Source organism: Monopterus albus, unplaced genomic scaffold (assembly GCF_001952655.1).
Source record: "Monopterus albus unplaced genomic scaffold, M_albus_1.0 scaffold270.1, whole genome shotgun sequence".
In the NCBI taxonomy this organism is placed as follows: Eukaryota; Metazoa; Chordata; class Actinopteri; order Synbranchiformes; family Synbranchidae; genus Monopterus; species Monopterus albus.
In genome coordinates this window covers 37,526-47,654 of record NW_018128150.1, presented here as the reverse complement: position 1 = coordinate 47,654, position 10,129 = coordinate 37,526, and positions in this window count along the sequence as shown.

The window sequence follows — 10,129 nt, the reverse complement described above, 5'->3', positions numbered from 1 at the left end:
GGCATTCCGCCGGAGGAGCTGGAGGAAGTGTCTGGAGAGAGGGAAGTCTGGGCATCTTTGCTTAGACTGCTGCCCCCGCGACCCGGTCCCGGATAAGCGGAAGAAAATGGATGGATGGATATATCAGATTTTGCTTTTTATGTTGTTTCAATGCAAACAATAGAAATAAACATTAGAATACAAAAGATTTGGTGACTGCAGTAATTTTCTGGGAGAAGCGGTGCTATATCTGACAGAAAGGCAGGGGTGCCAATATTTTTGGCCCTGACTGTAGATTGAGTTTCCATGATTTAGAAACACCTCTGCAATATTGGTAATACTGTCACGACCTCTGTCCATGGTCCTGACACTGGAGCTGGGTGTTCCCTAGTACTCCCAGATGCCAACACAAGCTCCATCTATTTCAGTCCTGCTCTGCTTTTGTTATGAGCTAGTTCAGTGCATGTGTCTGAGGTCAGTTCAATGGGCCAACTGCCCAGTTTTCTTGTTTGTAGCATCTTTATTTTTTAACAAATCAAGATTTGTTTTCTCTGCACTTGGGTTTAGGCAAGCAACATTTGCTCTATCCAGCACTTGTGACCTATTATATGTGACATTAATTAATGTTTTCACAAACTATTCTATTTGTTCATCATAAGACCTTTAAAATGGCTTTCTAATGTTCAGACACCCATGCCTTTAATGTTCTTTGGTCAGTTAAAAATTTAAGGAGTGACCAGTGTATTAGGTACACTCAGCTAAAACTAATGCAGTCTAATGCAACACTCCTGCAATATATCCTCCCTTCATCAAGGTGATAATATTCTGTTTTTGTTTTTTTGTTGTTTTTTTTTTTGGTTAAAACTGTTTTGTGCAGGTGTACACCACAACATTTTCTGACAACTCAGACAAATGAATAATTTCTAGAATGTTTTAAACAGAAAAGTGATTACATTTGTAAGAAAAGCCTGATTCTATTCCTGGATCAGCTTGTTCTCAAGTACAATTTCCCAAGAGGGCTGAGGAGAGGAAAGAAGCATTTAGACTGACACACTCATTTCTCAATGTCTCTGCCATACACACTGAACTGAGTAGCTTAGAATAAAATTGAACAAGATAACAGTGCAAATATAATACACTACACTTTGTATCTATATCAACTATGCTTGGCAATAGTAAGGTCTAATACATGAACATACATACTTTCAACATAATATCTTCAAGTCTGTCTGCTCTGAAGTGAAAAGAATGCAGTGTTCTTATTGGTGAGGCAGAAAAAGGCAGCAGATATGTCCTAGTAACAATACCACAGCAGTTCAGATATTACTCTCTCAATCATTATTTGACCTGCTGCACAACCTCGGCACCCTCACTTCAGGTCAAGTTATGAAATTGGAACAAGACAAAGAAAAAAAAAGAGACAACCCTGGTATACGTCTTTGTCTGCTGGCGCTCTACAAATATATGTTGCACCTTTGTCTTTACAGCTGGGTTGATGAATAGTGAATGACACATCACCATGCTGATAAGCAAAATTGAGTAGGAAACATAAAGAGCTGTCATTTACTTAAGAGGGAGTGGTGTGGTGCATCCACTGAAGCTCTAGTTTAGTACACAAGGCTTGTCTTTATTGTATATGACTGGTAAATACTCAATTTAAAGATTTTAAGACACTATTGCCATACTACACACAAGTGTATAGTCTTTGCCTGGGGTTATACTGAAGCTTGTCTCTCCTTTAGCCACCTTCACACCTGTGAGGTTAATCCAGGGTTGAAGAAGACACATTGTCTGGTAGCTTCTTTCCATCTGGGATCAACATGCATCTTGGATGAATAAATTAGAGTGCTACATGAGCCATAATATCGATGTAATCATGCTCAAAATGGTACTGAAGATCATACAAGGTCTGGGGGTGGCAAAAAACATTAACAGATTCTACTTACAGCAAATACAAAATGAGAAACAAATAGTACTGTGCTTGGATAGTGAAAAACATCACAGGCAACAAACCGGACAGGGTGTTACAAAAGTTAACCATTATTTGTCCCCAAAGAGGGTGGGTGTCAGGCCATGCCTCATAAATTTTCAGGGCCCCACACTAAGTAACAGCATTTTCCCATCCTGGCCTACCCTTAAAACAAAGCATCCCTGAATCCTGTCCTCACTGAAGCAAAAAGCTTGACACACAGAATCTGCATTGTACTGTATTGCTCAGGTTATACACTGGCTGATACAACTGGCTTGGTAGGCAATCACAACTTGCCAGCACCCACACACCACATCTTAATAATTCAGGCTGACTGATACCAAAAACAGCTTAGCCATGACAAACACTAACAAGCTCTAGCAAACATTTTGAATGCTGTCCTTGCCAAACATTTCAACTAACTAAGCCATAGTAAGCACTAACATCAGCAAACATCTCAACTGCTGTTCTAGCCACCAAACATTTTAGGCAACCTGACAAACATTTTAGCGAACCCAGCCAAACTTCTGCTTCCTTTTGTACTGCATTAGAATGCACCCTATATTTGGATTCACTCCAACAAACTAATCAAACTTCAAATATAACCTCATGTTAGCTTGGCTGATAAAACGCAGAAAAAAAAATCATCTGACTTGGTTTTAGGTAGAAGATGTTTCACCTCTCATTCAAGAGGGTTCATCAGTTTTGTCCGACTGGTGGTGAGCAGGACGTATTTATGCCCCTGGGTAGTGTTCCAGTCCTTTGGTGGCCAACAATGTCCTCTAATGACTGAGTTTTTATAGTCCGGTATCGGTGAGCGTCGTTACCTGTCGTTGAACCCTCACATGTAGACCGGTGCCTATTGTCCTGGTGTGAATTAGGGTGGGAATGTTTAGGCAGAGATTTCAAAACGCAGTTGTAGATGGATGACAAGTTGTGTCTTAGTCCACCACCCCTATTTAGTGAGGAGTGTTCTATTCTTCACTGTCCTCAAAAGAATGTAATTTGTCCTTCAGGTGGAGGGGGACTGCTGACTGTGGTCCACTGGGATTGACCCTCCTGTGTTGGGCCATGCATTTGTGCAGCGACTGCTTAGTTTCACCAATGTACAAGTCAATAATAACAAGACTTTCTCCACCAAGCAATGGAAACAGGCCTGAATATAAATTGTGTTTTAGTATGTTATAACCCCTCACTACCTCACCAAGCATTATGACATATCCAACTCCACCATGTGAATTACTAAGTGCGATGTTTGAAGTTCACTGGGGAAAATATTTTTACCCTATTTTTGTGTGTTGTGGTTTTTAATACTTTTGTTGCCTTTATGTAATTTTTTATTTTAAGACTAAGTGTTCTTTCTGGCTTTTGACTCCTTACCTGACTCCAAAGGAAAGCTGCACAAGAATTTCTATATGCCTAGACTGTCTGTTTATGCATAAATGGCAAATAAAAATCTTGACTTGATTACACTCCCGACTACACTTAATTAGTCCAGATGATTTTTCCTATGTTTTTTCAGCTTACTATGACCTGGACGACTGAGAATTTGCACATACTCATGTTAACACCAGGAAGTAAGCCTCAAGCCTGTCTCATGTACCAAACATTTTTGTTGAGCCTCTTATATCTGTTTATGCATAAATGGCAAATAAAAATCTTGACTTGATTACACTCCCGACTACACTTAATTAGTCCAGATGATTTTTCCTATGTTTTTTCAGCTTACTATGACCTGGACGACTGAGAATTTGCACATACTCATGTTAACACCAGGAAGTAAGCCTCAAGCCTGTCTCATGTACCAAACATTTTTGTTGAGCCTCTTATACTAGTTTACTTCAATTTAGCAGGGTTGTGTGTTCCTAGTTTCCCTCTGCATTTTTTGGACCTCTCCTCTGGATCCTGGCACCCTCAGCTCCACCAGCCACCATCACAGGTCGATGCACAGTCTCCACTTTAACTGAACTCTCACTTTACCTCCACAGTCAACCGGATCACCTACCAGACCAGCCGAGGAGTGATTCCAACCCCAGCAGCCCAGCCCATCATTTTCCACGGACAATAACTCCTACTACTGCTGGTCGACACCCGGTTAAATTCATACCTTCACCTTGTATATATATATATTTGCACGGCTTTAACACTGTAAATAAATCACTACTTGCATCGAAGCCAGCCGCCTGGGTCTGCTAATTTCTCCGCTCACTCACATTTGTGTCGAGCGTTCATAACAATAATCCATATATATGTTGTGATTTTACCTTGCAGCTTTTTCCACTTGCCTATGCTCATCCCATTCACACCCATTTCTTCTGCTACAGAGCCACTCACTAGACCTTAATGCATTGTCAGCTAAGTTCTTTTCTGTCTGTCTTAGGTTCCACCCATTTATACCCACCCTACCTAGCAGAGAGACAACTGACCTTAATACAAATTCCCAACAATGAACCTCCAATGGGCAGACGACCTTTCCAGCTATGCTGCTCTGCCTCCACAGCTGTTTCTGTATATTTCGGTTTTTTCCTCTCATAAGCTATTTCTACAGCTTCTTCCCAGGGGACTGTAAGCTCTACAAAAATTATAATTTGCTGTGTTTCTGACCACAACACAAGTTTATGAATAAAATACACTTGGGAGAGATACTTTACATTGTCATTGCTTTTGTATGGTATAGGGTTTATGCATCCTGGTGTCACGGGCAGGGTGTAAAGCTATTGATAACGTTGAGGGTGAACTCAATTATAAGGCCAGATGGGTAAAAGCAGAACACTGTCTCTTTAATAAGAGCGCTGGTCACAAACAAACGCTACACATGCAGGAGCCTGATTCAACATGTATCACTCTCAGGTCAATAATTCCAGTCCAGGGTCAGAGCCAGCAAACTCACACATCCCAGGTATCCACAAGAAAAATTGTCTGTAAGCAAAGTCATAAGTCGATGCACAGAATAAAAACAGAATCAGAAGGGTTAGGCAGTAATCAGTGGTCACAAGCATGGTCAGAGCTGGAATCACAGGTACAAGGAGAAGGAGGGGGGGTAGCAGAAGAGACGGAATCATGACACCTGAGTCTGATACTTCCAACAGGTTGGCAAAAAGTAGTCCCCAGGATGGACTAACTTATATGAAATACACATTTCAGTGGGGTAATGGTTTTAAAGGTAAAACAGACTTGAGAAAGTTAGATTCTGTAGGTGGATATTTGTATGTCTGCACATTGTGAAGACTGATCTGAGTTTGAGACCACTTTCTGAAACCTCTTCAAATGGCTGTTTGAGGGTTCAGACTTGGTTTTAGGGTTAAGCTTAGAATCCATTTTAGGTTAGGTTTAGGGCAAGGGCTGGGGATATTGATGTTTAGTTGTGATGATTAATGTTAGGTTAAAGGATATGGAAATTGATTATGTCAGTGAATGCCCTCACACAGATAGATGTTCGCAGTTATGGCCTGGTATTACTCATGTTGTGAGGATGTAAATCTGTTTACACGGTTACATTTTGGAGACTTGACATTTGAATGAAAATGTAAACTGTTCAGTTTTAGAGATTATTTGGTTTAAGGTGAGGGTGACATTAAGGTCAGGGTAAAAGGTATGATTAGGCAGGTAGTGGCTATGGTTAAGGTAAGTCCCCAAGAAATGTAACTCAGTGTAATGTCCCCTGAAGCCATGAAAACACAATATGTGTGTGAATGAGTGAGTGAGTCAGAATGTGAGAAGTAGAGGGTTTGTGCATGTTGTCTGACACATGAGTAATTGCATTATGCAAATCATAACTGGTAAATATTCACACTCATTCCATCATTAAGATATTTTCCACGTTGCTTTTTCCCTCATTTTATTCATGACCTGACTTCTTGGGTTTAACCATTATTGGTAAGGCTTTCTCTTTACTCTCATATTATAAGAATTTAAATAATTCACTTTAACAAGTGTGATAATTTGGGGGGGGGAATGGATTTAACTTCTTCAGTCAAAATATCACTATTAATAAATGCATGCCCCTTTTTCAAAGTGATACTTAAATTGATTTATCCTATGTACCAATGGCAGCATCTTTAAATATTCAGCAGCTGAAGGAGGGGTGTGCATTTCACATTTTTAGTGTTTGATAGAAAACATCTACATTTGTAAGAGCATAAAATCAAAGGTTTCACTTTTAGCATCAGAAATAATACTCTGAGAGAAAAGCATGACGAGAGTGGAGGAATCAAAGTGAAGTAGATAAAGAGGCTTTGGACACACATACAGTACTTCCATACAAAGGATCTTTTAAAGTCTTATTACAGTATGTAGTAGAGGCTAAAATCTAAAATGCTGTGGGTCAGTGAAATGCTGCTGATGCCCAAAGCAGCCTACCCAGTCGGTGGGCTACCTAACACCTGGTAGGGAGAGATAATGGAAACTGTGAATCTGTGTGTGCTACATATGTTATTTCTGTACTTTTCTATAAAAATGCAGATACCACAGGCAAAAGGCACCTTCTTTTTTTATTCCCTATATAGGATCAAAGATTTTTAAATTCAATAGAATATGTTCAGTACCGGTAGCAAACACTAAGAAAAAATAAGGTCTGAACACTTGGACTGGCTAAGGAAATGTCAAGTCCAGAGAAAAGAATAAAATAAAATAGGCTGCCATGCCTACAGTGCAGGGCTGGATAAAAACACTGATTTTCTGATTAACTGCAATTCTTGTTTGAACAAATAATTCTATAAATCTCTACATCAGTGTTGGCCTTTGCACATTTCCTTAGTGAACCAGTATAATTTCAATAAATGTCGTGTGTGTGGGTAGGCTTCTTGTTATACAGTAAGTGGCTCAGTTTGGATCGCTTGGTGTGTAAAATGTCTTCTTTGTGAAACCCAAGTTGTTAGAACAGGAACAAAGAAAGTTATTTTACGTTATTAAGTAATGTAGAGGATGGCTGGCTATGTTAGTTGCACTGAGCCATGAGAGACTGTAAACACGCCAAAATTAACAAACTCGTTTAGAATGGTTAACTGACTGTGGCTAACTCATAGTGGACCTAAAAATCCCGTCTACAAGAGCAACAGACTTAAAAAAAAAAAACTGCACAGTGATCTCAGGTCTTAATTTGCTTTGTTGAAGAGGTACAGTATCTCTGGCTATGAGATGTGAGGCCTTAAAAGTTAAGTGAACAATGTGTGGATTCCTCCTAATCCAGTCAGTTCCTGCCAGGGAGCTATCACTAGCTAGCAGTTGTCTGCAGATATCACATCAGCAAAAATGGTGCAGATGAATCAGTTTCTGATCATGTCTGGACTTAGCTGAAGCATCTACTACTGTATGTAGCTGTATGGGACAGCATAATGATGCCCTTGTTAGTGGGTGCAGGATTTTTATTATTCCTGCTCAAATGTTTTGCATATGTACTGTACGGATGTGTAATGTTTTAGCTTTGCATTTGCCAAGGAAAATAAATTCTTGGTCCACAACATTAGAACCAGGAAATGTGTTCACAGTTTAGTCTATAATGTAAACCTTACATAATTTTATACTCAAGGAAACAACACTGTTGCTCACTTGTTGAATGTAAAAAAAAAAAAAAGTAGATTTGGAGAAGCACTTTATACAACATTGGTATTTATCCGACATAGACTAATTATTATGAATCAAATGGAATCAAAATTAATAGAATCAAATTCAAACTACATCAAGAGCTCAGTGTCAATATCCAGCCTTATTGTGGTTACAAAAGTCATTCATATGTGTGTTTTTAATGTGTCACCTCAGTGGTTAATACTTGGTTGTTCATGTGGGAATGACTGTGGTCACGTTTAGACTCAGTGGGTGGTGACAACTCAGAGACTAATTGTGCCTTTGTGTCTGATAGTGGACGGTCATTGTTCACAAGAAGAGTTCACTTGTCAGGAAAACACGGTCAGTGACAAAACAACTGATCCATAGGACAGTTTTGATCAGTGTTTGACTACTTTGGCCAGATGTCTAAACTATGTATAGTCATAAAAACACATTTTTACTTTGTAAAATGTGTGGTGTTACAAAACTGAATCAACTACCTTTCTGGTGTTTGATAACTGAGAAATTACAACTGATGAGGCATTACAGCGGTATGTGAAAAATAAATATATGGGTAAAAATAACTTTACATGGATGATGGCTCATTGTTAATGCATGTTTTTGGGTCACCTGTGTATTTAATGTAACAACTGTAACTTTATGATGGCTTAAGCCTTTTAAATCCCTAACTCATAATAACAATTAACTCAGGTGAGAAAGATTCCTACACGTGTAAAAATACACATAGGAAGTAAGAATTTATGTGTTGATGTCCTTTAGGAGGCATTTATCAAGTAAGACTTGAGAAAGAGCAGAAAAACACACCCCTTATCATCCAAGACATATGACCCCATTTAGACTTGGTTTTTAAATGTGTCCTGGGTGATCGGATCACAAGTGGACGGCGCTAAATAAAAGTTAAATAACCACCAAGACAGATTGTGATCTGATAAATGAAACCACCTACTGAAGTGGTCTGGGACCCATTTGACCAAATATCTTTTGTAGCGTAAATGCTAATGCATGCCGATACATAAGGATGTTCAAGAAAAATACGTCATCAATGCAGGACACGGCAGTTAATTTGGTAAAAGTGTGCCTCAAAAAAACATGGAGAGAAGTATTTTTTAAAACTCCCAAGCCTGATTCTGATTTAAATATTTACGGATAAGCTATCAGAATTTATGGGCTGCCACTGCAGAAGCCCGGTCGCCCCAGTGTCTACACTTAGACTTCCAGGAGCAGCTGGTTTGTGTATCTTATTGGCTTGACTGGATTATGATCATTTAAAAGGTCAGAGAGGTATGGTGGTGCCGTACCATTCAGAACTTTAAAAACAAATAATGTAATGCAATGAAGAAAGGATTGGAGTGATATGATCCTGTTTACATGTGCCTGTTAAAAGGCGAGCTGCTGCATTCTGAACCAACTAAAGATGTAATACAGAGGCTTGATTAATACCAGTGGAGAGGGCATTACAATAATCCTTGAATGAAATTTGTGAATTGTTTTTTCAGCTTCTAAAAGAAAATAAAGGTTTTGCTCTAGATAAGTCTTAATTGAAAGAAACCACCCCCAGATTATTTTGCTGTGGTCTTCTTCTTTGGTTAAGGAGGCTACTAGCACTTGTCTGGTAAAAGATTGACATAATATTCACCCCCGTGGCCTATTTAAGCAGAAGTGTCACAGCAATAGTGAAATCTAGACTCAAGTGGTCAGCTGGACACCTTGGAGACACGTGTATATTGACCAGTGAAAACGGTGATGTGCCTCAGGTGTCCACTTGTTGTCAGATTACCGAGACACATGTTAATGCTAAGTCTAAATGGGGCCTATGTGTTTCTGTGTAACATCTTGGAACAAGCTTATTTTTGTGTCCTTGGGCATGTCTTTTCTACAGAGTATAAATTACACAAGCTACTTCTAAAAGACGAGATTTTCCATTGTCCTTCAGATGCTTCAATAAATTAAAACTTCATACAGCTCACAAAGAACCTAGTTCGAGAGTTTTATTATTCCACAAAAGTACTATAAACACTATAAATTACAGACACAGTGGCGCTGCCAGAGACCCTCCTGAATGTGGCAAAACTTAAATTAGGATTTCTTTACTGTTCTACAGGAGCAAGAAGTAGTGACATACAAAGAGTTCAGTAATGTCTTGTGTACATCTTCTTCTTCTTCTTCTTTCGGCTGTTCCCATTAGGGGTCGCCACAGCGAATCATCTATTTCCACCTAACTCTATCCTCAGCATCCTCTACTCTCACCCCAATTAACTTCATGTCCTCTTTTAGCACATCCATATATCTCCTCTTTGGCCTTCCTCTTGACCTCTTGCCTGGCAGCTCCATCTCCAACATCTTTCTACCAATATAACCACTATCCCTCCTCTGCACATGTCCAAGCTATCTCAATCTGGTCTCTCTGACCTTGTCCCCAAAACAGCCGACCTGAGCTGTCCCTCTGATGTGCTCATTCCTAATCCTGTCCATCCTGGTCACTCCTAAAGGGAACCTCAACACCCTCATCTTTGCTACCTCCATCTCTGCCTCTTGTCTTTTCCTCACTGCTACAGTCTCTAACCCATACAGCATAGCTGGTCTCACTACTGTCTTGTACACCTTTCCTTTGATTCT